The sequence below is a fragment of the Stigmatopora argus genome, chromosome 12 (assembly GCF_051989625.1).
Source record: "Stigmatopora argus isolate UIUO_Sarg chromosome 12, RoL_Sarg_1.0, whole genome shotgun sequence".
NCBI classification, from domain to species: domain Eukaryota; kingdom Metazoa; phylum Chordata; class Actinopteri; order Syngnathiformes; family Syngnathidae; genus Stigmatopora; species Stigmatopora argus.
In genome coordinates this window covers 6,065,644-6,092,117 of record NC_135398.1, presented here as the reverse complement: position 1 = coordinate 6,092,117, position 26,474 = coordinate 6,065,644, and the positions used below count along the sequence as shown (strand labels likewise).

The 26,474-nt window shown below is 41.0% G+C and overlaps 1 protein-coding gene across 5 annotated transcripts in view; it reads left to right on the top strand.

Annotated features, from left to right (window-relative positions):
* Positions 1-26,474, top strand: part of yeats2 (YEATS domain containing 2) — a 73,207-nt gene that overhangs the window by 25,523 nt on the left and 21,210 nt on the right. For 4 of the 5 annotated variants that reach the window (XR_013304240.1, XR_013304237.1, XR_013304236.1 and 1 more), the window contains 3 exons: positions 1,157-1,244; positions 2,654-2,745; positions 24,169-24,305. The gene's annotated coding sequence lies outside the window, so the exon portion shown is untranslated. The remainder of the gene's footprint in view (positions 1-1,156; positions 1,245-2,653; positions 2,746-24,168; positions 24,306-26,474) is intronic. The other variant, XR_013304238.1, reaches the window with a different exon arrangement.

Genomic DNA, 26,474 nt, shown 5'->3' with positions numbered 1-26,474 from the left:
TGTTTATGAGAAACAATCACACGAGTGGCCTGCTGGAGATGAATATGGAAAGATCTGACATTTCTCCTCCTGGCAGATTGCAGTCGTCACTTGCATTCTTATTTACGTCTGGTGGGTACTCGGATGATTCGCCTAAAGACGTTTCGCCGACGGACGTTTGACAGACGGACAGGTCGCCGAATGGACGTTCCACCGAACGGTCATTCGGCCGAACGGCCGTTCGGCCGAATGACCGTTCGGTGGAACGTCCATTCGGCGACCTGTCCGTCTGTCAAACGTCCGTCGGCGAAACGTCTTTAGGCGAATCATCCGGCCACGCGTCTGGTGTAGAGACATGCCACTCGCTAGCTCTTCCACATTCCTGACATTGTGCAGGCAAAAATAGTCTACCTTCAGATCTATGAATCCGCCTAAGAAACCTTTATGGACTCATGCTATCGCTTGCGACAATTGCAAATGCAGGGAGTAGAAAACTGCTTCCGAACTGGATACTTGACATTTGGCAAGGGTGACGGACGTGCAGTTAAACCACTCTAATTATGTCTTCCCTTTATCTACGTGGGTTACTGTACTTGGCTAACAGCTGGTCCAAGCAATAACTACAAGAGAGGTGTTTAGGACTTTTTTTTACTGCGGTCCAACTAGCTGCTGCTGGGCTGTAAAATGAATAAGACTAAGAAATCTGACTAGAGATTAAGCATCTGACAGTTCTGATTCTAGGATTCCCCTGTGTGTAAAATGGTTAAGTCTTGTCTTCTTTAAATACTGTTGTTCAGACATTAAACTAGAAACTACTGCTTCTCCAAAGTGCAAAATACAGATACTATATACATTTTTCTTCTCCACAAATGTAGGATGTCACTAAATCAAATAGGAAGAGGTTTGTTTCTCGATGCAAATCATCGAGTGTAAAGATGGAGTAACATGTAGTTTGAGCTTTGGGTTTTTATTACAAGGCGGAACATCTAACACAGATCTTTATGCTGTCTCACTGACACACTTGCACGTACACAGTCTTTTAGAGATTAAAAAAAGTCACTGCAATCTGATATGAGTTCCAGTGATACCATCTACCAAGATAACTCAACTTTCCACTAAAGCCCCCCCCCTTTTGTCCCATCCAAGATGTCAACTGTATTTTATCTTCTCATTGCAGTGCTTCCAGCTCCATGTGGATCCTTTGTATGGACTTGACTTCAGCACATTCATGGAAATTCACCTTAACTCACTTTAACCACTTGGAGGTACTACCTTTTATCAGATAATTATTATTATTATTATTTTCAAAATATTGGTGATGACAAAAAAAAATAATTCCTACATCAAACCTTACAAAAAATACTACGTTCATGACATTAACCTGGCAACTATTAGATTGAATCTTGATCTCCCATCAGTTTTGCGACATGCTCAAACATTTTGAAAAGATTCTTGGCTGGTTTTAGTTTAAAACCTGCTTGTTTTCACTACATTTATCTATTCCACAGAAAATAATAAGTGCAGACAAACTAATGTTTCACATCTGGCCAAGAGAATATGTTTAAATTCCTAGTTCTTATTCATTAAAATCATCCCATTCAATTTCCAAGTATAACTTACTAAAAAAAAGTCAGGTAGAGATGGAATATTTTTTCAGCAAACTGTATGAATGAAGATGATTGAATTGAATGCGTTTATTGTCATTGTACAAGTACAATGAGATTTAAAGCTTTACCATAGAGTGCACACATAAATAAGTAGGCATAAAAAGATCGATCTAGATTTATGATACTGGTCATTTTGTATTTTCTGCTCACGTCATCTTGACGTGCTGACAGAAAAGAAAGCAAATGTGTGAATGAAGCCTCGCTCAATTGAATGAATGGCTTCCGTGCTGACGACTGAATGAAGGAGATTTGTATTGGTGGTGGAAAGGTTACAATCTGAGGCACGTGCGTTGCTATCGACCCATTCACTTTCCTCCACAATCCCATTCTAGAATCTCTATGCTTTCCCATTGGCCGGCTCGATTTTTTTTTTGTTTTTTTGGGAGCCCTCAGCGTGCCGCTGTCAATCAGAAAGTCGACGGGCAACACCTCGTTATTCTGCCCTCCCCACGTTTTTGCCGCTGTGAGTTGTGGTGGTGTTTGTGAATGAGTGTGCGAGCTGCAGGATGTGAATGAAAAATGAGATTTTAGGGAACGGGTAGGGTGGGCTCGCCAGAAACGGGGGTCCGGGCGGACTCGAATGAAACGCGTGAAAGGACACAGAAACTAAAGGGACGAAGCCGGATGAAAATCAAACGCGCAGATGGCGACAAAGTCAAGAAATTGAAAATTTGAACGGCCACACCTTAGCGCAATGATCCTTTTTGTGAATGTGCGCTTTTGCCGCGAGCCGGTGGGGAATCTCCCCAACCTGACGAACGCTCGCATTTGCTCTCCTCTGCGAGCTCCGTGCTTTGAATAATAACGGGGTTACCCAGGCAACCGGCCTCAGATGATGGATGGGCTTGGCCTTGATAAACAGAGCACGGAGCCAATCTGTGTGTGTGTGTGTCTCTGTGTCACTGGGCGTCGGATGTCGCAGTGGGACTTCTTTGTTCAGGGGACAATTATTATCAATTGTCTTCCGACCTGCGCTGATGCTCGTTTGTGCGTTTGTGTGTCGATAGGTGTTTGCAGCTTGGGCTTTGCCACACAGGTGTGGTTTTCCAGTCTTTCGATGACACTGAACGCCCTTGCTAGGAGGCCGGCCCGGTGAATGGTGGGTCATCACACGACGCACACACACACGGTACTGACTCATTAGCTTACGGTTGTAATAAGGCTATTGGAAGGGAAGAGGTGGCGTGGCTGTTACTCACCTGCGCACGGCATGCAAATTAATAAGCCGGCTACTTGATTTGATTCAATATGGTTCAAAGTGAGGGTTAGAACACGTAATAGCAGATGTTTAAGATGTGAGAAAAGATTCCAAATGTCGACGTGCTCATGAAAACATCTCTCACTTGGCGTAGTCAAACTGACTTGCTAAGAATGAATGATTAAAAAAAATACTTTATGTAATAAGTAAATGATAACTCTAGTCTAAAGGTTCACAATGAGATCCTCCCATCCTATAAAAGTCATTTTGGATTTTAGGAATTGATCCATCGATTCAATTTGCACGTTTTTCAAAGCAAAATATTTTTTAACGACTCAGTCAACAGATGGCTTGCGACTTAGAAACGATGACTGGTTAAATACAGCCAAAATCTTAGCCGAATATTTGCACAAAGAACACGACTTTGGTAGTGTTAAATCTTAAAGCTTGCTTTTCGATGGTCTTTTCTTCAGTTGTTTTTGCTAGCAACCATTCAGGAACGTGCTCAGTCTGAAACAGATCAGGTTTTGAGGAACTTGCCATAAATAGCATAAACGGTGCTACACATGGGCCCAGTGTGACGCTGTAAAGCCTATCAAAGTGTTGCTAAAGAGCAGTCGTGAATAGAAAGACTTCTTGCCACGTGACAATTTCAACAACAACTGCTCCAATGTCAACGTCAGCCGCAAAGCCCAAGCTGTCGAAATGCCAAGGCTCACGTTTGAACGATACGGAAGTTCCCGGGAAAATTCTGAGGCAGTGGTGTTCAGCTGACTGAGATTTGAATTCTCAATTTTAGCAACTCAATGTTTTCTGACTTTCCCTCCCATCCCTGCAGTATTAAATCATGTCGGAGCTCTCTGCGAGAGTGCTGAGGGACGTACCCGAGCCACCGTTGCGGAGTCCGATCCTCTGCCTGTTGCCATGACTACCCACCTCTCAAGACAATGTTCGTTTCAAAACACATTTTATTGGTTTAGTTTATCCTGGTGTGGATTTGGTTTTTGAGATAATGACTCACATATTTCACTATATTCGCAAAAGGCTTGCAGTTGACTTGTGACAAAAGGGTTAGCGTGTCTAATCTAACGAAACTAGTAAGTATTTTAGTTGCAGGTTAGGGAGTGTAAATCTCTGTGTAGTTCAGGAGTGCCAAATGCAGTTTGGTTTTTTGTTGTATATGTTTATTTATGTTGTTGGTTCATTCGCATCTCCCAGTCAAAACGGATTGGACATCTAGCAGTGTCAGTGGCATTGAAAGATGAGCATCCACAGCCAGTTGAAGTGATTGGTCATCTATTGTTGTTAATTTTGCGTTGCTTCCTTGTCATGTTAGGGTACTTTGACTTGGTAGTCGGACGTTTGGTCGCCGGACGTTTGGTCGCCCGGACGTTTGGTCGCCCGGACGTTTGGTCGCCCGGACGTTTGACAACATGACAGAGAGTTTACTGTTGAAACCAGCTCTCAAAATTATAGTCATGAGAGAGAGAGTTTAATATCTAAATATCTACTGTTGAAACCAGCTCTCAAAATTATATTCACCTGGGCGACCAAACGTCCGGTCACGCTTTGACTTCCTTTAACATTTGCATCATTTCGCGGGATTTTTCCGGGCTGCTTCATTTGTCCTTTTTACTGATTTTTGGCCATTTCCTAGTTACTCGCTGTTGTTTCAGGAGCGTTTGAAGGTCCTTTGTTAGTTAATTGGCTGCCGTCGACGGCACAGTTTGGACTCCAGGCAGGATACAAAAGAATGAATGTGACTGCGGAGCATGTACTCGATCACTCGACTCACAAAACTCGTTTTACGGCAGCCGTGTTTAAAAAATAAAATCATTAGATTTTGTTTGTGCAGTAGGAATGGGCTACTAAGTGAAATTCCAGGAAGACAATAATGGTAACTTGTGTTCAGTTAACAAAATAATGGGGCAAAAAAACCCCAATGTATTTCATACTTTGGCCCTACCGCCCTGCCCTCGCCCGGCTATTCCTAGAGAATTCTAAAACAAACAAATAACATTGTATTCATTCTCATCAGTGGCAAGAACTGGTGGATTTCCCGTTATTGGGTTCAGGTCCATTGAGGACAAAAAAGACGGCATGCAAAAAAGAATGATTGGAAGCAAACATTTTGACTAGAGATTTTCACAAATCCTGTTATTGGGAGTCTTTCCAGACCTCGTGTTCCCAATGCAGATTAAATCCTATAAACACACACACATACACACAAATCTAGAGCAGTTGGGAGTACTGCTGCTCGCTGCACACGGTCCTTTTAACGAGACATGGCTCTCAACTCAGTCCTTTTTGACTGCTGTGCATTGTTTGCATGTGAAATGCACTTCCATTTGCTACTGCACAAACATTTATGAGTGCTGGATTCAATTCGTTTTGTCGCTCGTTTTTCTTACTAAAGTACAGTTACATTTTGACATCGTCAACTGTTTGTCTAACCTTGTTTAATTTCAATTTGATTTAATTATTTATGGTTCTGTTACTGATTTTTTTGTAGAAAGTATTTCAAGGCGTAACTATTGGTAAGCACATTTAGCCAAAAACATAATATATGGTTTTTTATATACTATTCAATCTCATTTTATTGTAAATTTCAACTCAGAGAGGCGAACCTTTTGTGCAGGCCAGAGATTGCGAACAAGTGTGTTTTATCAAACGTATATATTTTTAAGGCCTGCGACAGGCTTACTGAATAATAAAAAAACAAACAGGATTTGGTCCTTCTTCACATTATATATAGAGGATTTTCAATTAAGGAGGAGTCGGGGGATGAACGCATCTCTCATGGTTGCAACTTGGGCGTTTCTTTTGTTTTGAAGTATATTAAGTTTTAATTGGACTCGAACTGAGAGTGTTCTTGTAGTCAGTTCAGACGACAGAGGACATTGCCTTCAAATCCTCCATCATGTCTTCCTCCATGCCCTCAGATGCCTACTAAAAAGACATTTTCCCTTATTTTTCCGCCTTCATCTGTACACCCCCTCTTCCCAGGAGTGTGGTGCGAGTTATGCAATCTACCGTATACGTAAGGGAGGTGTGCGGCTAAGACAAATGCTTCTGGGAAGCGGAATCCTTTGAGCAGTCGAGGTGTGACTTACGGCACCCCTGCCTATCCCCTGTGACTTGTGGTATCTCAATTAATACAATCATTTCCAATAAGTCTTGCCACATTTTCCTCCCTTCACACTGCCTCTGCGCAAGCTTAAAAGGCTGCCAAGCAAGCCAGCCCCATTTTCATCTTCAGGAGCAGACATCTGGACCGCACAGCCCCTCGCCGTCCTTTCCCCGCCCCCAACTTCATCATCTCATCTCCGTCATGATTACACTTTGCCTTGGTGACCTGCGATGATGTAACCGTTTTTTTGGCAGCGAGCTCCCCCGCCCTTACCCAGCATTATATTCTTCATCTTTTCCAGATCCACCACCATCTCAGACGCTGGGTATTAAAAAGTTTTAATCTTGTTCCTAATGCCGTTCCCAGCAAAAGCTCAATGGGAATAAATAGGTTTGGAGTATGGATTTTGGAATGTTCCCAGATGGTTTAATGCTCCAAATATGAAGACGTAAGACAGTAGGGGAGCATTATGTTGTGTTACCAAGTCAAAGATGAACAGAAGCCCAGTACTTTGTTTTGGTTCGCTGTCTGGTTAATGAATGTCTTACACAAGTCCTCAATCTTCTTTCATACGGTTACTCTCCTCACCTGGTGACCGCAGGTCAGAAACAGGACCTCTTTGTTCTTCCCCTATTGTTATCAGAAGTTATGACTAACGAGTTTAACGGCCTGTGTGTGTGTGTCTTAAAAACCCAAACATTTCTCTTTGTACTCCGATCCTATTTTGCAATGGAAAACCAGGTGAGCGGCTTTGACTGGAAAAGTCGCGTTAGAAACAATGCCATTGATTGCATCATTACTTTTCTGTCCACAAGATGGCTTTTGATCATTTCTTAACAAATTGCTATTGCAACACATGAATACAAAGGCTGAGGCCTTCACTTGAACTGGAGATGAACTGGACTTGAAATGGGTGGTTTACGGGACAATCTGCCATTTCTTCTGCGTTTGTTGTACCTCATCCAATGCGTTCTGACATGACACAGATTGCTGGCATATGCCAGCGTATGAGTCAAATTTGAGGCTTTTTTTATTCTGAAGATTTATACAAGTTCAGCAAATATTGGAAGGAAGGATTGACGTGTTTGCCTGTTTGAGTCATTCTCCGCCAGTGCACATTTTTCTTTCTCCCTCGCTTTCTCTTTGCATGGTGGTTTCTGCAGTGACATTTTAGGCCTCTCTCATCAAGTATTCAGTCAGAGTCGGCACTGCAGCAGGGTTGCCTAGTAGACTAATCAAGAGCGAGCGTCAGCCAAAGGCTCTAAAGTCGTCATGTCGCAGGTTCACTTCCATGTTCTCGGCGTCTTCGTCAATTAATTTCCTTTCACGCACGTGTTTTCGCCCATTTTCGCTTGGGTCTACACATAAATGATTTAGTAATGCTAAAATGTAATGATTAATATCTATGAATGGGCAGCCTGGCGGATGAGTGGTTCGCGTGTTGGCCTCAGCAAAAATAAAAAATAAAAATTGGGGTTTTATTTTGTGCGCTCCATATGATTTGCTGTGCGCAGAGAAGACGAGAGTAGTGCGCAATTGCGCACGCGCGCAGCTTAGAGGGAACATTGGTCACCTGCCAGATCCCCCCACCCATCCCCTCATTCATGGAGGTGGTCATTCACATCTCCCACATGACAGCTATTCTCAAAGTACCCCACATTTTATCATGGGAACGTCCACAGCTTCTAATTAAGCGGTCGTTCCTAAAACCATTTAGTAAAAGGTCACAAACATTTATTTTTTAAGATTACATGGTGTGTCTTTTTTCTTGACTCAGTGAAAACAGGCAGAATGTGCAGCGATGCTGAGCAGATCTCAGAGGATTAAGAATTGTTTTCTGTAGAATAGCCAAACATTTTTTGCAAGGTGGGGTCAAGGAAAGACAAAATATAGTGAGGTAGCATTGACAATACTGCGAGAACTAAGCAGAGGATTGAATAAAGCGTGCGACATGAATCACCGTCCTCATCCTCAGGCCTGTCTCAGAGGCTGACTCACTCTTTATTAGTGGCTCCACTGCTGTCAGCTGCTTACTGACACAGGCTGCAAAACACACGATCCTAGCAGTACTTACTGTGTACTGTTTGTAGTGGTATTTCCAACGCGATATTTGGGCTTTAACATTGTATCATTGCAGCAAAGAAGCATGTAGCAAATTTTGATGCTATTTTGTAAATGCCAACTCACAGTGAAAATAAAAATATCATGATATGAGCCACTGCAAACAGAAATAAACAGTGCAACTTTATTACCAACTTAGAAAATTGGTAATAAAGTGCTACTGTTTATTTCTGTTTGCAGTGGAATGAGAACTGGTTTGATCGGATCAGTTTTTGCAGTTATGAGCCACTGCAAACAGAAATAAACAGTAGCACTTTACTACCAACTTAGAAAATTGGTAATAAAGTGCTACTGTTTATTTCTGTTTGCAGTGGAATGAGAACTGGTTTGATCGGATCAGTTTTTGCAGTTATGAGCCACTGCAAACAGAAATAAACAGTAGCACTTTATTACCAATTTTCTAAGTTGGTAATAAAGTGCTACTGTTTATTTCTGTTTGCAGTGGCTCATAACTGCAAAAACTGATCCGATCAAACCAGTTCTCATTCCACTGGGTTTGAAAATAATAAGTTTACTACAAATAGTGTCACTTTTTTGTCCATGCCGTCAACATATAGTGATAGGCAGATCAATGAAATACTTGTTTATTAAATTAGCTCAAGGTATGTGAAGTAAATGATTTTTGCATTCAATTTTGTGATGTTTTAGCTTAACCTTTTTAGCTGTTTTAAATCTAGAACATCTTGGCTACCTAAATGTGGTGAAACTTTCGCAGAAGCATCACAAACGTTGTTTTTGACGTATTTGACTACTCCGACTCGTCGCTTTTTATAAGCATGATATTTTAGGTTAGGTTAGAACTTTATTTCATCCCGTATTCGGGAAATTTCTTGGTTGCAGTAGCAAGACAGACACAAGACACACAAGACATTGTAGACCTAGTTAAAAAAACTGGAGCCACACACAGGAAGTCCACAAGGTGGGGACCTTCTGCAGACTGAGAATGAGGTTACCGCATAGTCCCTCAGTAGTCTAGACTGTAAAACTGCAGCAGAGAATATACAAATTTCCATTTAGTGCAGTTTCTCTAGTGAATGTCATTTGTAATGTTAGATTGAGTTTATTTTCTACGAGCAAAAGATGCTTTTGTTTATAGGACAAAAACAAAACACTGGTGAAAAGTTGGTGAGAAATCATGGATAGATTTTGTGATGATCATTTTATGGCCTGCTTACCTTGTGTCTGAATATGCCTACTTTGTGGTTATATCATCCATTAGCTTATTTTGATGATCTGACGTTCAAAGGCCACTGACTAAGTAATGCGTCGCAGCCCCCACGTCTGTTTCAAATTGAGGTGGAGGTAAGTGCCAGTGGAATTCATTTTGTCCTCAATCCAGTCATTATGCCACTTGGCCCTGACTGTCATATTACATAATAGGCGCGCTAAGATCTTGTAAACACTAAAAAGTTCTTTTGCTAAAGAAAAGCTACTTACCAAAACAAATTATTTTACTGTTGTAGCTTTTAGGTTAGCATTTTTTTCAGAGTTTCCGAGGCCTCCACCCTCCAGTTGTCCAATAATCAGGTTTCTGAGAGCTCTAAGTAAAGTAAGGTTTTGTCAAGGGAGCTTACCTTTGCTACTTGACCGTCCGTGATGGTCAGGCGGTGACACAATTTTACTGCAGAGAGTGGAGACTGTTCCTCTTGCACAGATCAATATGCTCGATTAGCCATTAAGCTCACAGAGTGGGAACATCCCCATCTGTCAAACTGGATGATCACGCCAAGGTCAGACAGGAAGTTCCATTTGTGAATGGCAGTGTGGCAACCTCCAGGCCAACTAGTTGAACTCTTTACCAATCAACGCATTTGTCTTTCTTGCGTGTCTTTGACCATTTTTGGCCAACGCCGTCTCGATTTAATTTCCTCACAAGTTCACTGGGCCTCTATTATTCTATGCCGATTTATCAAGATAATAGTAAAACGGCGGGCAAAGTCGCTAATCAGCCGCTTTGGTTGAATGCATCTTATCCTTTCATGCATTTCAAGTGTGTTGTCGTCAATGAGGGCTTCTGCTAGAGTCCAAGAAGGCTATATTCCTAAATTATATAACCGCTTTCTGGAAGCGCAGAACGGAGGTGGCGCCGAGGATTAATCAGAGATTAAATGAAGGACACGTTGATACAATCATTTTCTTGCTGAATCATGCCCTTGCTGGGTTAGCGCTCCATTGATTGACTGTCAGATGGAAAACAGTGCCAGTCAAAGAAGGACAAGATGGTCCGCCAGTGTGAAGGCGCACAGCTTTTGGTAGAAAAGAAAGGTCTGATGGAAAAACACGTGGTAACACAGTCATTGTCTCGGAGTGCCCGTAATAAATAGGAGAGTGAGTCAAAGGGGAAGTTGTTGACACAACTGTGTAAGCAAAGTGCATTTTTTGCAGCTCGTGTAAATGGTGTGATCGTAATGGAGAGGATTTCCATGACGACAATGGGGAAAATTAACAATCAAACCGGAATTAGATGTTAATAGGATGGTAGAATATGAAGTTGGCTGTATTTGAGGTTCAACAAGACTTGTTCAAGGGTTGAAATCTTTTTTTTTAGTTGGCGAATGGACCAATCACTTGTTTTGGTCGCTGCTATTGCTGCTATTGTTAGTGCTACCAGTTAGTGAAGCCTACGGAAGGCGGCATTTATGCATTTGCTTCCGTATGTCTTTGTTTGTTTGTCCATGTGTTTTATATTCATGATAAATCGAGAACAAAAAGGCTTGACTAAACTTTTCTCATTGGCATTTATTAAGCCCTTGGCTTTATGACCTGCTTTTTTCGGATTTGAGGGAAGCTCCAGAGAGGGTGATTCATACAATGGAGTCCTTCCAAAAGTCCACTCAAATGCACACACGCAGTCACTGTCAATCGAAAGTGTTGTCTAATTTACACTCACTCATTTACATATATTGCACGGTTGCATGGCTTGAGCCAAGGGTGAGCCCACACTATTCTGTGTCGTTGCATCTGAACATCGTCTTTCATCAGCCCTGGCTTCTCTCCCTCTATCTCCAACGTTCCTCAACTAAACTTGGACTGGCATAAATGTCCAGCGTGCCTCTGACATCACAAATTTTCCACTTGGGCTGGCTTGGCTGACTTTCAGATAGCGGCTTTGATATCACACTCGGCTGGCTCGCTTACAGGGCTTTCCCCACCCGCCCACTGACCACTGATGGGCTTTGGAGCTGCACTTTGTGTGGAGCCACGCCATTTCATCGTTCAATGGGATCAATGGAACGCGCTTCATGTTCCGTGTGAGAGGAACAATAGGCATAGTGTACTTGTGGGTAAAATACCGATAGTTTAGGTCAAGGGTGTCAGACTCGGGTTGTTTCGCGGGCCGCTTTAACGTCAACTTGATTTCACATTTTAGAGATAATATTTAGATTATTTTTTTATAAATGGATTAAAAGCCCTGAATATTCCGTTTTTGTATAGATCTAAAACAATGTTTATTTTAGCTTTTTTTAAATATATTTTTAGATTTTACAAAATGATTTTTGAACTAAAAACAGGAAAAAATGGATTAAAAAATTACAATTATTGATTTAAAAGGGGGAAAATCGGGAAATGTAATATACATCTATACTCTTCATTTTAATTTGATCCTAAAACAGAAAGTCGGCACTCATGATTTACTTTCCCGGGCCACACAAAATGATGCGGCGGGCCAGATTTGGCCCCCGGGCCGCCACTTTTGACACGTGGTTTAGGTAGATATCCTAGTTGTTGCAGTTTTCATGTTTTTCTCTAGTTTCAGCCATCATGTTAGAATCCCCCCCCCAAAAATTGGTATAACAATTTTCCCACAACACACAAATGGAGCAACCTCTCAACCAATAGACACATTAGTAGCAGGGGTGGAAATCTCTGATACTTTGCAATACATTTTATAATGCAAGGCTTAACATTTTATCATAACACAATATAGTAATTGACAGAGATGGTGGATGTTGACCACACTTCGTTATTGCCAAAGTGCCAGATGATATAACTTGTGATATTTTCCATCCCCTTGCATGCTTACACGGTGATACGACACCTCTAACTTTAGTCCCTCTCTCTCTCTCTCTCTCTCTCTCTCTCTCTGTGCCACTTGGGCTAATCCTGTTACGATGCACTCTCGGCCTATCGAGAAAGCTTAGCTTCTACGTGTGCATCTGTGACTCCGCATTTTACATGCATTGTTTTAATCTCATGCAAATTTAATTAAGGTCTTCTTTTAATTTGCACCCATGGGAAAAAAAATAGACTATCAAGTATTTTTGCATATTTTAGTTACTTGTATTAACCTGCAGTGAAGAAAAGATTCATTTTCACTCGAGTGATGATAGCTATTTAAATATATATTTGTGCATTAACGCCAACAAATAGTTTGTCGTTAGCGACCGATAGAAACGTGTAATATGATTCTTTTGTTTTTTAAATCAGCAAATTTACTGGTCACTAGAAAGATTGCATTGTGTCAAATTTCTGATGCAAATTGCTCCAATTTAGTGACGCAACTCTGTTAATGTTTTTTTTTAAATAAATAAATACAGGGATAAATAAAAACAAATCTTTACTGGATATAAAAAGAGTTGCAGGTATACCAAATAAGGCACCGGGTGAGTCATACTGCGCGTGTGTCTTTGCGTGCAAACTCAAAGTACACGGCTTGATGACAAAGATAAAATAGGTTTAGTGTCCTTGATGACAGCCTGGCAACCAAAACTGGCGTGACAACTTGCTGGAACAAGCCAGAATGTGTTTCTCCTTCCTCCCTGAAGAGCACAGGGGTAAAAATAAATAAATAAATAAATACATCAAACACACAAACACAGCTCTGCTATCTGGGAAAGCCCTTTGGAAACAATGGATGGAATTCTAGCCCGTTAATACTGCATATAGAACAAACTAGTATCCCCATTAACTGAATACATTATTACGTAGTTGGAAATGGCAAAAGATTGCATTAAAAATACATATAGGTGAATCCACCATTCCCAGAGTGCAAAAAAGAGGCTCCAGTATATCTTGTATGCGGGCTTGCAATTAGTAGAAGCCGCAAGAAGATAACAAGTGCAGTCGCGCGTTTACAGCTGAGGTGTGAGCTTTACAGCTCCACTTGTTTCACAGCCTTCTTCTCAAAATCAGATATTCGCAGTTGTAGCAGTGATTCACCAAATAAATAATATATATTTCTGTCCAGTAAATCCCCTTCTTTTTCTCTGACAAAGATCCTCTTTCCATCACAACAGGGAAGTCTTGCTTCATGGGAAAGTTGCAACTTGGACTAGGAGACTCAAATTTTTGTATGTCAGTAAGCACATTCATAACTTGTTCTGTATAGCCGCCTCCTCTTTCCCATTGACCTTTTCATCATCTGCTCTTCTTCACTCTCTCATCCCTCCACACTCTATGAGTCATCTAATCTTAAATGCGTCTTCCTTGCCACGGTACCTCTAAACCTCCTGCCTGACACTTTACCACCCAACATCGAGCAGAACCTTGATCAAATAGTCTGAACTGCACGCGATCTATTTAATCCCGCACCGCCGCTAATTCTACGGAAAAATATTTAGCATTAAAGTCGTCCACGTGCTCCATTTTCCTCCCCAAAAATGGTAAAAAAAAAAATATCCTGAAGGTTTGTAGTTGGCTATTGGTCCTCTCATGGTGGATAAAAATGCTGCAAAATAAATTCTTAATAGAAATTCCATAGAAAATTCTGACATGCACGTATGTATTAAAAAAAGGCGACTATAAAAACAATATTCCCCGTTTTACAATTTGACTCAGTGCCGTACATTGATGGAGCAGAAATGGCTCTTAGCGCGAAATCACTATTACAGGCACTTCATATCCACTCGACTGACTTATGCGATTGGGAGCCCCCACTAATCACGGCAGTAACCGCCACGTTTCCACCTTTTCCCACACTCGACCTTGACGCACTCACGGGGAAAGCCGTCATCATCTGAAACGCACTCCTCAATTCAATGCGCTCTGCCACTCGGTAGGGACGACCTGACCCCGCATTCGGCGTGTTGATGAGTTAGTTTCAGTTTAAAGTTCACTTGCATTTTGCTGACTCAAGTACGCTGACTGAATGTGTAATTACGGTAAAAGCAACAGTGCAAAAAAGGTCAAAATGAAGCGAGTCATTTTATTGGAAGCATCTAGGTTGAGCTCTATTTATTCGTAGTAGTCGGTATTATAAATCACAAGGACAATGACCATTTTGCTAATAAAGTGCTGTGGTTAATTTCATTGAAATATTTGTCAAAAGCGTGACTTGATACAAAGTATATTGGACAGTTGCATTTGTAGTTGTAATTGCTGGATTTTTGTTTCAAAGCTGGAAACCCTGAACCCCCCTCTCATGACCCTAGTGAGGATAAGCGGTTGAGAAAATAAATGAATAATGGAGAGGCACTGTTTAACTGACTAGCTTCATCTAGTGCAGGGGTTGTCAAACCCAGTTAAGTTGGCGGGCCCACATTCATGGTGACCAGATCTCATGTGGGCTGGACCATTTTAGATATAATATTTAGATTTTTTTTAAATAAATGGATTAAAAGAACTGTATTAAAAGCCCCAAATATTCAGTTTTTTTTATAGATCTAAAACAATGTTTATTTTAGATTTTTTTAAATATATTTTTAGATTTTACAAAATGATTTTTGAACTAAAAACACAGACAAAATGGATCCAAAAATTACAATTACTGATTTAAAAGGGGGAAATCAGGAAGTTTAATATACATCTATACTCTTTATTTTAATTTGATCCTAAAACACAAAGTCGGCATTCATGATTTACTTTCCCGGGCCACACAAAATGATGCGGCGGGCCAGATTTGGCCCCCGGGCCGCCACTTTGACACATGTGATCTAGTGTTAAAGCTGAGAAAACCAACAGAATGTAGGCTGAATTTAAGACTCTTTAGTGGGCCATAGTCAAGGACATCTTGATCATTTACCTCAGCCCCCCCCCCCCAAAAAACGGGCTTTAGTTAGGACATCCTGTCCAAGGCGTGAACATGACTCATAAATTGAAGGGGCTTGTGGAGGGTCCGTGTTTTGGGGGAACAGATGGGAGGATTTGACTCTCCAAGAAAACTCGCCGATTTTTTCTTTCTTCACGAGTCAACTTTCTCTTCTCTTCTTGTTGTCACCTTCCTTCATTTTTCTTCACACCCACCTTTAGCCAGCGCTTTTCCACCTTCTTCTTCTCTCACCTGCATCGAGACGAGCATCTTTTAGTGGCGTTGAGGCCAGCTCTCTCGCCGCAGCTTCCGTTTGCGCGCCGCAGTCACGATTCCAGTGTGCTTTTGCAGCAAAGCTGAGGCCGCTGGAGCGTTTTATTATATTAAGTGGAACTGACACAGATAAGAGATAAGCGAGAGGAGGAGGGAAGCCAACAAGGGAAAAACTCCTTGAGTGGTGGAGGCAGTTAGGAGGCAAAAAAAAGGAGGGAGGCTCTTCACACAGAAGAGGAGAGATGAGAGAAAAAGCGTGACCAGGCAGAAAACCAAGGAGACAGCAGCCTAATGAGCAGCCCGTCCACGTGAGGGGGTGGGGGGGGACTAAACTTCAATTTAAAACCTGCCTTTAACATTTTTTGCTAAGCAAAGCACTCTAGCCCATCCCCAGATTTGCATCTTTCGGCGTCCAAGAGATAACGGCAACAGAGCTTTCCCGGCAAAAAAAAAAAAAACGCTCAAGGACAAACCATCCTTACATACTCACTTTTTTAGCTCGGGTGCTAACGTGCGTGCGCCCGCAAAGAGCAGCTCCTTTAGAGGTGACGGCGCGCTCAGGTGTGAACCTGACTTGTAGTTGCTATGGAAACAATCGGTGGATATGATCGAGCCCAATATTTTTTTAGGGGGGGGGTTGGACTTTTGTAGGACCAAAGATGAGGCAAGGAGGCTTTAATTGTTGTTAAGGGAGTCACCGGGGTAAATTGGGGCACGCGGTGAAATGATGGTGGATGCTCAGGCAGATGGGAGCAAGGATGCTGAATCATGCAAGGACGGCAGACCGCTTAATCATTGAATTTGTGTATTTCGTTCAGCTCAATTGGCCATTCACTTTGGAAACTTGATTTTCAAGGACCGGCCTCGTCCATTTGTCCTTCAGCATTTTTCTTCATTCTAAAGCAAGATGTTCATCACATTTTCGCTTCCAAATACAGTGGTACTTCGACATACAATTGTAAGCCGTTCCGAGACTGAGATTGTATGTAGAGCTTTCCGTATGTCGAGCTTTTCGTAACTCGAGCAAATGTTTCCCATTGAAATGAATTGAAAACAGATTAATTAATTCCAACCCTCTGAAAAAACACCAAAAACAGGATATTGGATTGGAAAAAATGTTTTATTTCTTCTAATTCGCCATATATTGACAAAGTAATAAATAACGAGTGGTTTAATAGTAATGAAATGTGTTTAATAGATGTAAAATTAGACTCATTTCGCGGAGGGGAGAGACAACGACACACACGGAGGCGGAGGGGGGGCTGTTCGGGGAGACTTTATCCACGGCACTCGTAAACAAACAAATTTAAATTAACTTGGATAAATATATACAGACACACTCAAACATACATTTAATGTAACGTTACAAAAAACTGAATTCTAGTTTTGTCTTAATCTTTTGTTACCTTCGTTTTCCGGGTTAGTGGTTTGCCACGCCTCCACCCTCACGTTCGCTATCGATGGACTGTTTGCTGTTGTATTGCCTTCAAAATATTCCCAAAATGATGCACACAAATGTCCTCACAATGGGATAACGCACGACCACTTGCCAACGAGAAGTAGTCTTGAAAGAACGATCGCGGGAGCATTAGAAAGAATAACAGGAAATGCAATAGCTGAGCTTACCCACGTATTGATTGTGGGTAATGAAGTTTTATTCTGAGAAAGGGTGCCATTGCCTATGGGTGTTGTGTGCACGAGTATACTTCATTACCCAGAAAGCCCTCTTTTTGCCCGCGCATGCGCATGGTGCGTTTCCTGGTCGAAACTAGTCTGAATAAATCGTTCAGTCCTCGTAGATATAGCAGTTATACACGAAAGAGATGTGGCAAAAAAAGACAGTGCACTACAATGATAAACAGCCTCTCGTGTCATGGCCACCTGGCTTGGTCGCATCTCGAAATTTTAATCGTATCGCGAGCGAATTATCCGATCAAATTTTTCGTCGTACCACGAGCATGTTGTATGACGAGCATGTTGTATCACGAGGTACCACTGTACAGACAAAACAATGTCAGTAGAGTCAATATGGAAAAGAATAGAACTCTTGTCACCATTGTCCTTTCAACCGTATCATCAGACGTGTTTAGGATTAGGATTGAAATATGTATATTATTGAACTTTTAGCAAGAGAAGGCTGACGGCCCGCCAGGTTTATAAAGCACTGAGGGAAATACTGGAATGAGTTCATTTCATTTTAACGCCAACTCATTTTTTTTCTGTTCTGCCTTTTAGTCCAGCTAGTTTGACTTTGAAATAATGTATATCTTTTAACACTACCTTTTCGACACACTTCTTCTATTTTCCCTAAAGCTGTTTTTCCAGCTGCCCAATTGATTCATTGCTCTTTGAACCTTTTGTACAAGGCTAGAATGGATTACCTCAATCCACTTAATTCTCTTTGTGTCTCGTTTCACACGGTCGCCTTCACTGTTTGCCGTGGATTTTTTTCTAAATTTGCTGGTAATAAAGACCGGATGAAGTTTTTTTTTTCTTTTTAAATTCACACATTATCGTTTTGTACATGTGTAGATGGCTTGCTGAAAAGACGATCTTTTTGCATTTTGAGGCCAAATTGGGGATGTGGAGGAAGGGAAAGAGCAGAAAGGAATAGTGCCGCAATCTCAGCATCCCCTGAGGTGGAGTCTGTGAATCAGTTAAAGCATAATTAATATTAACAGGGAAAAATCTATTTTTACATCAGTGCATATGTATTTTTTTTTTCTCTCTGCGCATCTCGAGCTCTTGATGTGTTTCCTTCGTGTGTGTATGAAACCGTGGGTGCTTGCTTTTGTGTATGTATGTGGGAAAGAGAGATGGGGTGGGTGGGAGTTGGCCTGCACAGACCTCCCTCCCACCCACAGCTCCAGCGAGGGGAAAGTAGAGCAGTGGAGCACACGTGAGGCAGCGAGAGCGTGGATTATTGCACTTGTCTGTGCGCATGTGCGCAAATCCAAGGGTGGGATGAAAGAGTGCATGAGCAATATGCTCATACCGGCACAGCATCTTTTTTTATTTTTTTGTTTATCTGTTTGCTTTCTCTCTCGAAAAGGAACCCAAACTTTAAAAAATAGCCAAAAATGAACTCATGAAAAGTAGACTTTTTAGAATGGTCATTGAAAGCAATGGGAATTTGAAAAGATAGCTTTGCTTTAAATTAAGATTGGTGTGTTCATTAAGTGAAATGACTAGGATGGGAAATGAATTGCTTTATTTGTCGTTTCCAAGAAACTATTTTTATTTTTATGGATTTTTTTAATAGTAAGTCATTGATCAACATCCAACCCTCCCAATTCAAATGGAATGGAATCCCTGTCAATGGCCGCCATTGAGTTATTTTAAAATGTTAAAATTCCCGATGTGATTTATATCGTGTGTGGTCGATTGGTCGCCGGTCTTTTGGTCGCCCCGACTGCGACAACGGGCGACCAAAAGACCAGCGACAAAACAAGGTAAAACAACACAGTCAAGTCCGGGAAATTTGGAGCTTTTCTTTAGCCTAATAATTACTAGGGCATTAAGTATGACTAAATAGTAATTCGCAGTTTGTATTTAGGGAATTTGAGCAACGATTTAAATGGTAATTATCGGGCAACCAAAAGACCGGCGACCAAAAGATCGGCGACCAAAAGACCGGTGACCAATCGACCGTGTACCGATTTATATTGTTAGTTTTAGCAATTACAGTGGAATAATACATAGGAACTTCAACACCTGGATTAAAAAAAGTGAAGATTTGAAAAGCTTTTAACTGTGTTTTTGCTCTCAAGCTAAAATCAATCAATAATAAAATAGCAAACAATAATTTAATAACTAAAATTGTTGATAGGGTTAAAAAAACAACCAAAAACAAAACAAACAATAACACATGACATGGAAAGTTAATCCATGAACGATTGCTGACCTGAAGTACTTTGTACAGTACACCTTCTGTTCCACACATACGCCAGTTAATCCAGCACTAAGGTTTGTCCCAGCTGCGCACAGGGAAGCCCCCTTGAGCCAGACGCAATCCCTCTGTTCTCTTTCCAGCGCACGATGGCGACGCTTTCTTCTCGCGCCCGCACACATGAACGGCCACGGCAAAACACACGCAGAGTTTCAAGCAGACAAGCTAGCCCACCGGGATATGACGTGTCCGGTAATGCACTTACTAGAGGGTCGGCAGATGCGGCTGCGTTAATCACGGGTTGGAGTTCTAGCTCATAAATGTGAGCGCATGCTTTAATGCACACGTCTCGTGCATTAAAGCACACGTTATGCACTCACGTTTAGCGCGCTTGCCTTTTCTGACGACAGATCAGCGGTTGTAGACCTAACACATTTGTTACACTTTATTTTTCCTCGAAATAAGAGCAAATTTTTGCTTTTACTTTGGAAAGAAATGATCAACAATTTGGACAATTTTCTTACATGTTGCAGGCATAACCAGGAACTGAATTAGAATGAGTTCATGAGGGAAAAAAAAATATTGTCATTTGAACGTTAAATAATCATTGTTTTCAGATCTACTGCGACTGCTTTCTAACTGGTGTGACCGGACGTTTGGTCGCCGGATGTTTGGTCGCCGGACGTTTGGTCGCCCGGACGTTTGGTTGCCCGGACGTTTGGTCGCCCGGACGTTTGGTCGCCGGACGTTTGGTCGCCCGGGTGAATATAATTTTGAGAGCTGGTTTCAACAGTAAACTCTCTGTCATGTTGTCAAACGTCCGGCGACCAAACGTCCGGGCGACCAAACGTCCGGGCGACCAAACGTCCGAGTACCGTAACTGGCATGTAATTCAACCTGCAAAAGCCTCGGAAGTGTATATCAAACTAGTAGCCTTTTAACATTCATCAAAAGATCAATATCTTGAATACCTAAAGGCAAGGAAGGCCTAATTATATCTCATTTCCAATTTTACATGGATTAAAGCACGTCATTAAAACCGCAAAACAAGTACAGCCCTACAACACGTCTACAGTCATCTGTTAATTGCAAGTATTCACCTTTAAAACTCGCCAAATACATCCCTGTCCTTAAGGTTTTGTCACGAGTGGAAAAGTGACCGTAGTATTCAAGCAACAGAGATTTTCTTCCCACAACGCATGCGACAAAATGTGTTTAAAGAGATTATAATACACTAAGATTGTGCATTAGTCGATGCGTATGTGTGTGTGTGTGTGTGTGTGTTTGTGTGTTTGTGTTTGTGTGTGTGTGTGTGTTCTAGTTCAAAGGAGCTTTATACACAGCAATTTGTACTGCGTAGGGAAGTAAAGTAAATAACTCAGTAGGCTGGCCCAATATTTTTTAATATGAAACAAAAGGACTGCTTCTATTTTGGGAGAAAACAGCTGTCATATTTAATATTTCAAAATCTTGCTTTTGATAAAGCATTTTGTCTTTCCCGTTTTTAGATTGGCTGGAAAGAGGTCTCGAAAAACCCTTGCTCAGGGTTTCTCTGAGCTAAAGAGACATTTTGAGCCGGACAGTTGTAGTTCATTTTGAATTTGTTGTCCTAAGCTTGTGGCCATGAGATTTTTCTAATCCTAAATTGAATTTAAACAAATAATATTCAACTTATTTTAATGAGGATTGTACATCAATAGATCAACATACCAGCGCACAGGCGGGTTTATGTTCAAGCATAATTACTTCATAGTGGAGAAGCAGCATTAGGTTGCATGGAAAAGTCCCTCATCCAATTTAATGAAAAACATTACTCTGACATAACGGTCCACTGCAGAGCTGGATTTATTCCCCCTTCGTATTATGAATGTCTGATGTCATAAAGTAGAAAGTTTCGATGATTTTACAGGCCTGTCATAAGAATGTCCGTGCTACTGTTACTGTGTCCATTTTTGAAAAAATTCCAGATAAGATCTTTTTGTGATCCTTAGGCTGGAAATGTGATTTATTTAATATCAATCTGATGTCAGCATAATACAAATATTTGACTTAAAATAATCACCAAGCCCAAAACTGCCCACCTTTATTTTTATACTTCCAAACTATTCCATAAATTGGTTGCAGTGCATTCAGGTTTTTTTCCCCAACTGATCCAGCACAGACAGTTAAACCAATGAGGTTTCTACTAAGACAAACAGCACCTGATTGATTCAACTATTAGACTTTCAAGACACTCGATTGGTGTAAATGTATCAGTTGGAATGAAAACCAGGAAGTGATGCTGCCCATGGGGAAGGTGAACTATGTACGGCCCGGCTTTTTTTCTGTGGGTTCTGGTTTTTGTTCCAACCGATCCAGTACGTACAATCTAACCAATCAGGATTCAAAAAAAAAAAACACACACCACCTGCCTGCAATCAACCTATTACACTTCCTCAACCCAAGATTGGGGATAAAATGTCCTATTGTTTGGATCACAACTTTACACCTACTGTGGCTCTTTGTGGAATAGTTTGGTCACCCTTAACCTACGGTATGTATAAGAAGCCTACAAGCCTCTGTTAAAGTGACAGGATGTTGTATTTTATAGGAAAATCTTCCATCCTACTGTTGTATTGAGCAAACTGGATGAGTTGTGGCTTTGTTGACATTAGATCAGGATCGTCAACCATGACAGTAATTGTTTAGTTAAAGTAATGCAACAGATCCAGTTAAAAGTGTCCTTTAACTAGTGCTTGTCTGGTGTAATAGCAAGCAAACTTTATTTTTTTTGTCTCAGTCAATTTGCATTCCGAATACTGGCTTGCAAGCAATGTTCCCTCAAATTTTTTGTTTGTCTGGGCAGAATGACAACCTCCCTGAGCACACTGAGTACCGGTGTGAGCAACATCATCATTGCTCGCTATGGGCACACACCAGTATCACACCTGCAATAAGCAGGTGCATGTCTACTACACATAAATGATTTAGTAATGATAAAATGTAATGATTAATATCTATGAATGGGCGGCCCGGCGGATGACTGGTTCACGGGTCGGCCTCTAATTTTTTTTTTAAAAAATGGGGATTTTATTTTGTGCGCTCCATATGATTTGCTGTGCGCAGAGAAGACGAGAGTAGTGCGCACGCGCGCAGCTTAGATGGGACATTGCTTGCAAGTAATCACACTTCATACCTAGAGAGGGAGCCCAGTAGCAAAATCAATCAATATTCCCTAACCTGCTTGAAGTAAAATGTTGGCTAAGATCCAGACGGCACAGAGCCCAATCCATATCAAGTCACTAAAATGACCTTCCCGCTCGGCGCTAGTGGCAGCCAGCCATGGCAACGGGAATTTGCTGCTTGAGGGCGTGGACGAGGCAAGGAGATGCCGCTGATTTGGACCCTTGAGGATTCACCCTCTGGCCAGAAATAGATGTTTTCTGCAGGTAGAAAGGATCACGTGACCTGTCACTTCAACCCTCTTTGCGGCCTTTTGCCGCACAAGAGTCAAGGTTGAGCAACCAGGAGTTTTCAATGGATTACGTTTCACGTCTGAAAAGGCTTTGGTGTCTACCTATTTTTTTCTACATTTAAATACAAAGGTTTTTAGTTTAATGCATCTCATAAGATGCTTTGCTTGCACACATGTAGTTGGAACTAGCAGTTGAAAGACGAGGACATTCTCTCCTATTATTTTCACCTCCACTCCAGCAAGGCCAAGCAGGAAAGCTGCTGAAGTATTTTTATCCCTCCCGATGAGATGAACCTGCTTCAGAGCATGTCGATATCAGTACTTTTTTTTTTCTTTTTGTCTATCTCTCAAGCGACTCATCCCCAGGTGTCTATTCATCTCTTCTATCGAGGATGAATCATTCGTCATCTTGTCTTCTGTCAACCGTCCTGTTCGCCTACATAATCTTTACCTATCTTTGCTTTTTATGGCACATCCTGCCCATTCCCGGTGTTAAGACGCCACCAGATGTGCAGGGATTTTGTTATGGAACATCTGGGCCTCGGCTGTCCCACAATGCATCAGCAACAAACTTTTTACTCAAGGACATAAATAAAGCAAATAATCATTGACGTTACCTTGAGTGTACATACTGCAGATTTTTAAACTACTAGTTTCCCTTTGTAACGTATTTTGCGTTGACACCATTGTTCGCAATGACATTTTTTTTGAGTGAACATCAAAATGATGCGAAACTTTCAAAATGATCCCATACTTTTGCAAAAAAAAAGTTTATACCTACGAATTCGCATTAGTCATCTTTTTGTCATTTTAATAAAGAATTCTAATGTGACACATTTTTACAAACTTATCCACTTTGTATTTTGAGCAACCATCTATCACTAACCTAAGATTATAATATAGCAAATTCTACATATTTTATAGCAATTTTAATTACATAGAGAATATGTTAATGAACATTATAACGTTATGACATGCATCTAAAACAAACTAGAATCCCCAAATATAGTGGTTATTATTAAATAACCACATTAAAGTCAACTCGATTTTATGTGGGCTGCACCATTTTAGATATGATATTTAGATTTTTTTTTAATAAATGGATTAAATAAAGGCCCTGAATATTTAGTTTTTTATAGACCTAAAAGAATGTTTATTTTAGCTTTTTTTAAATATATTTTCAGATTTTACAAAATGATTTTTGAACTAAAAACACAGAAAAAAAAGATTAAAAAATTACAATTATTGATTTAAAAGGGGGAAAATCAGGAAATTTAATATACATCTATACTCTTCATTTTAATTTGATCCTAAAACAGAAAGTCGGCACTCATGATTTACTTTCCCGGGCCACACAAAATGATGCGGCGGGCCAGATTTGGCCCCGGGGCCGCCACTTTGACACCTGTGTCCTACATTATAGATTCCAACTTACACAGCTGACGGCTTTCTGATATTATTTAATGACTCATTCATTAATTCTGTTTCAGGGTGAAAATGGCTTCAAAAGAAGAGCTCTCTGGGATGCTACCTAAACGGAGTCTACATGTATAAATGGCCCTGGAACTACCTGGGAAATGCTAGATTTGATGCCATCTTGGTCCACAAAAGGGAAGAAATGCTCAAGGTAAGACCTTGCTATTTGTTCACAGATTTGTTGATTCAGTGGGTCAGACAGGTCGGCATTACCACATCTACTTGACAAGCCCCCGATAATTCTCCATTTATTTAAGTGACACCTCCCAGCAGAGTAGCAGCCAGCAGCTGTCAGCAACAGGCGTTGGCAGGCGCTACAATTCACAAACACGCGCACACGGATGCAAACGCTTTGCTCTACTTAAGAAGGAAAACATGTTTGATAGAAATATGGAGATTAAGCCCCAAAATGACATGTAAAGTCGGCAGCTTTTCTATTTGTGGTCATTACAAAAGCTTTGGTATTAAGTGTTCAATTAGACTGGGAAGCGATTTAATGGCACCCCAAAGGCTTCGTTGCTTCTAAAAGTCAAGTTGTGTTCTGATTTTGTCCTCGTTTAAATGTCCGCCTGACATTTTCACATTAGAAGATGTCAGTTTTTTGGCCTTGCTGCTTTTTTCTTTGGTATGTTGTGCTCATATGGGAGAATAGTAGTAATATTTTTGAAGTTTGGTGCTACTTTTAAATATGTACAAGACATGTTGGCATTGGTTAAAGCACAAATTACTGTTACAATTGATACAGTTTTTTGGGTGTGTGTTCATAGTTACCGATCATTCCCAAACACTTTTTTATTAGTCCTATAAATTGTAGTCCCCTTAAATGTGAAAATCTAATTGGCAAGTGAAGCAAGCACACTTTTTTAAGAATACTGTGCAAATCAGAGCTTTCCTTTTGTTTTCTCAGTAATAGTACACAATATATTTTTATCTCTTCACAGCAACAGAGTGAAAAAAATTGCAAATTGCTGGTTTAAAAAAGTGTTTTCAAGGCACCAAAAATCTTCCAGCTCAAAAATACTCTAGCTACTTTTTCAGTGATTAAAAATGACTCTCTTCATGCCTTTCCAATGTTTAAAAAAGGATGATAAAAAAGACTTCCATTTTCTTTGTCCTAACTGAGACGGGAGAGATAAGAAGACACACAAGCACACACCCAGACACACACACATCTCAATGTTTGCTCTTGGGACAGCCTTGTTGGCGGTTATGTAATGTTTACTGTACTTTGCCACCAGAAGAGTGAGATGCATGCCAATGAGGCGACTCCCTCCTTGTCTTAAATGTTCAGGGAACTTGTCTCTCTACTCTCTGCCACAGCCATTAGCCAGACAGGCGTCCTTTTAAAAGTACACGATTACCCAATTAAACGTAAAGTTGAGTCGCATTAGCGCTTGATACGATTGAGGCGTAACCACGAACCAGGCTCCATTGTTGGCGTTTTTACTCGCCGTGCCTCTCCTCCGACAAGCTCGTCCCCGCCAGCCGACTCCCGAGTCTCTTCCAGGCTCTGTCTCCATAGTTACGGGTTACCATGGAAACTAGGTGACAGTGCAGCGTAGCCTCTCTTCTTAATGCAGGCGGGAGGTGTTTAAGGAGGGAAACTTTCTTTTTTTTTACTGGCTATGTTCATGGAGAAAACTAGATTACCTTGTACATTTTGTTTTGCATGTTTACAACTGTACTTGACGTCATTTCGAAGATGTTTCGACGTAGATACAAATATTTTTCATCCCTTTGTTGGATGACACGAATGTTATTGAACTGATGCTCACTTAAAGGCTTTCAAAACATCCAATTTGATAACGAGTTAAGTGGTTATAAGCCAGTTTTGCTAATGCTAAAAGTTATTTTTCTGTTCAATCTCAAAGCGGAGATACGAAAATCAGGTCCTTCACGTGCATCGCGAGCAAAGACGGCCGACAATTGGGTTGAATTTGAGTCCTCTAATTGCTCCTCAGTGGATCCAATTCTGGGGCACATATTAAGAAAAGCCTGACATATTGTTTGCTCCCCCCATGTGGGAAAAAAGGAGGGAAAAAAACAGACAGTTAGAAATGTCACAAAGTCATCACAGCTTATTTCAATCTAAGCGCTCCTCCAATCCTGGATGAGCTCATGCAACTGAATACAAACAAGCAGAAGGCACCACACAGCTGCTGCTGCTGAGGTGCTACTAAAAAGGTACACGCTACTATAAAAACATGTTTGTTTATCGTTATATCATTTATTGATCTTTTCTTTGCAAAACTCTGCCGATCCATTGTTGTTTACCTTGTATGTAAATGTAGACCAACGTGGGGAAAAAAAACGGGTGGGG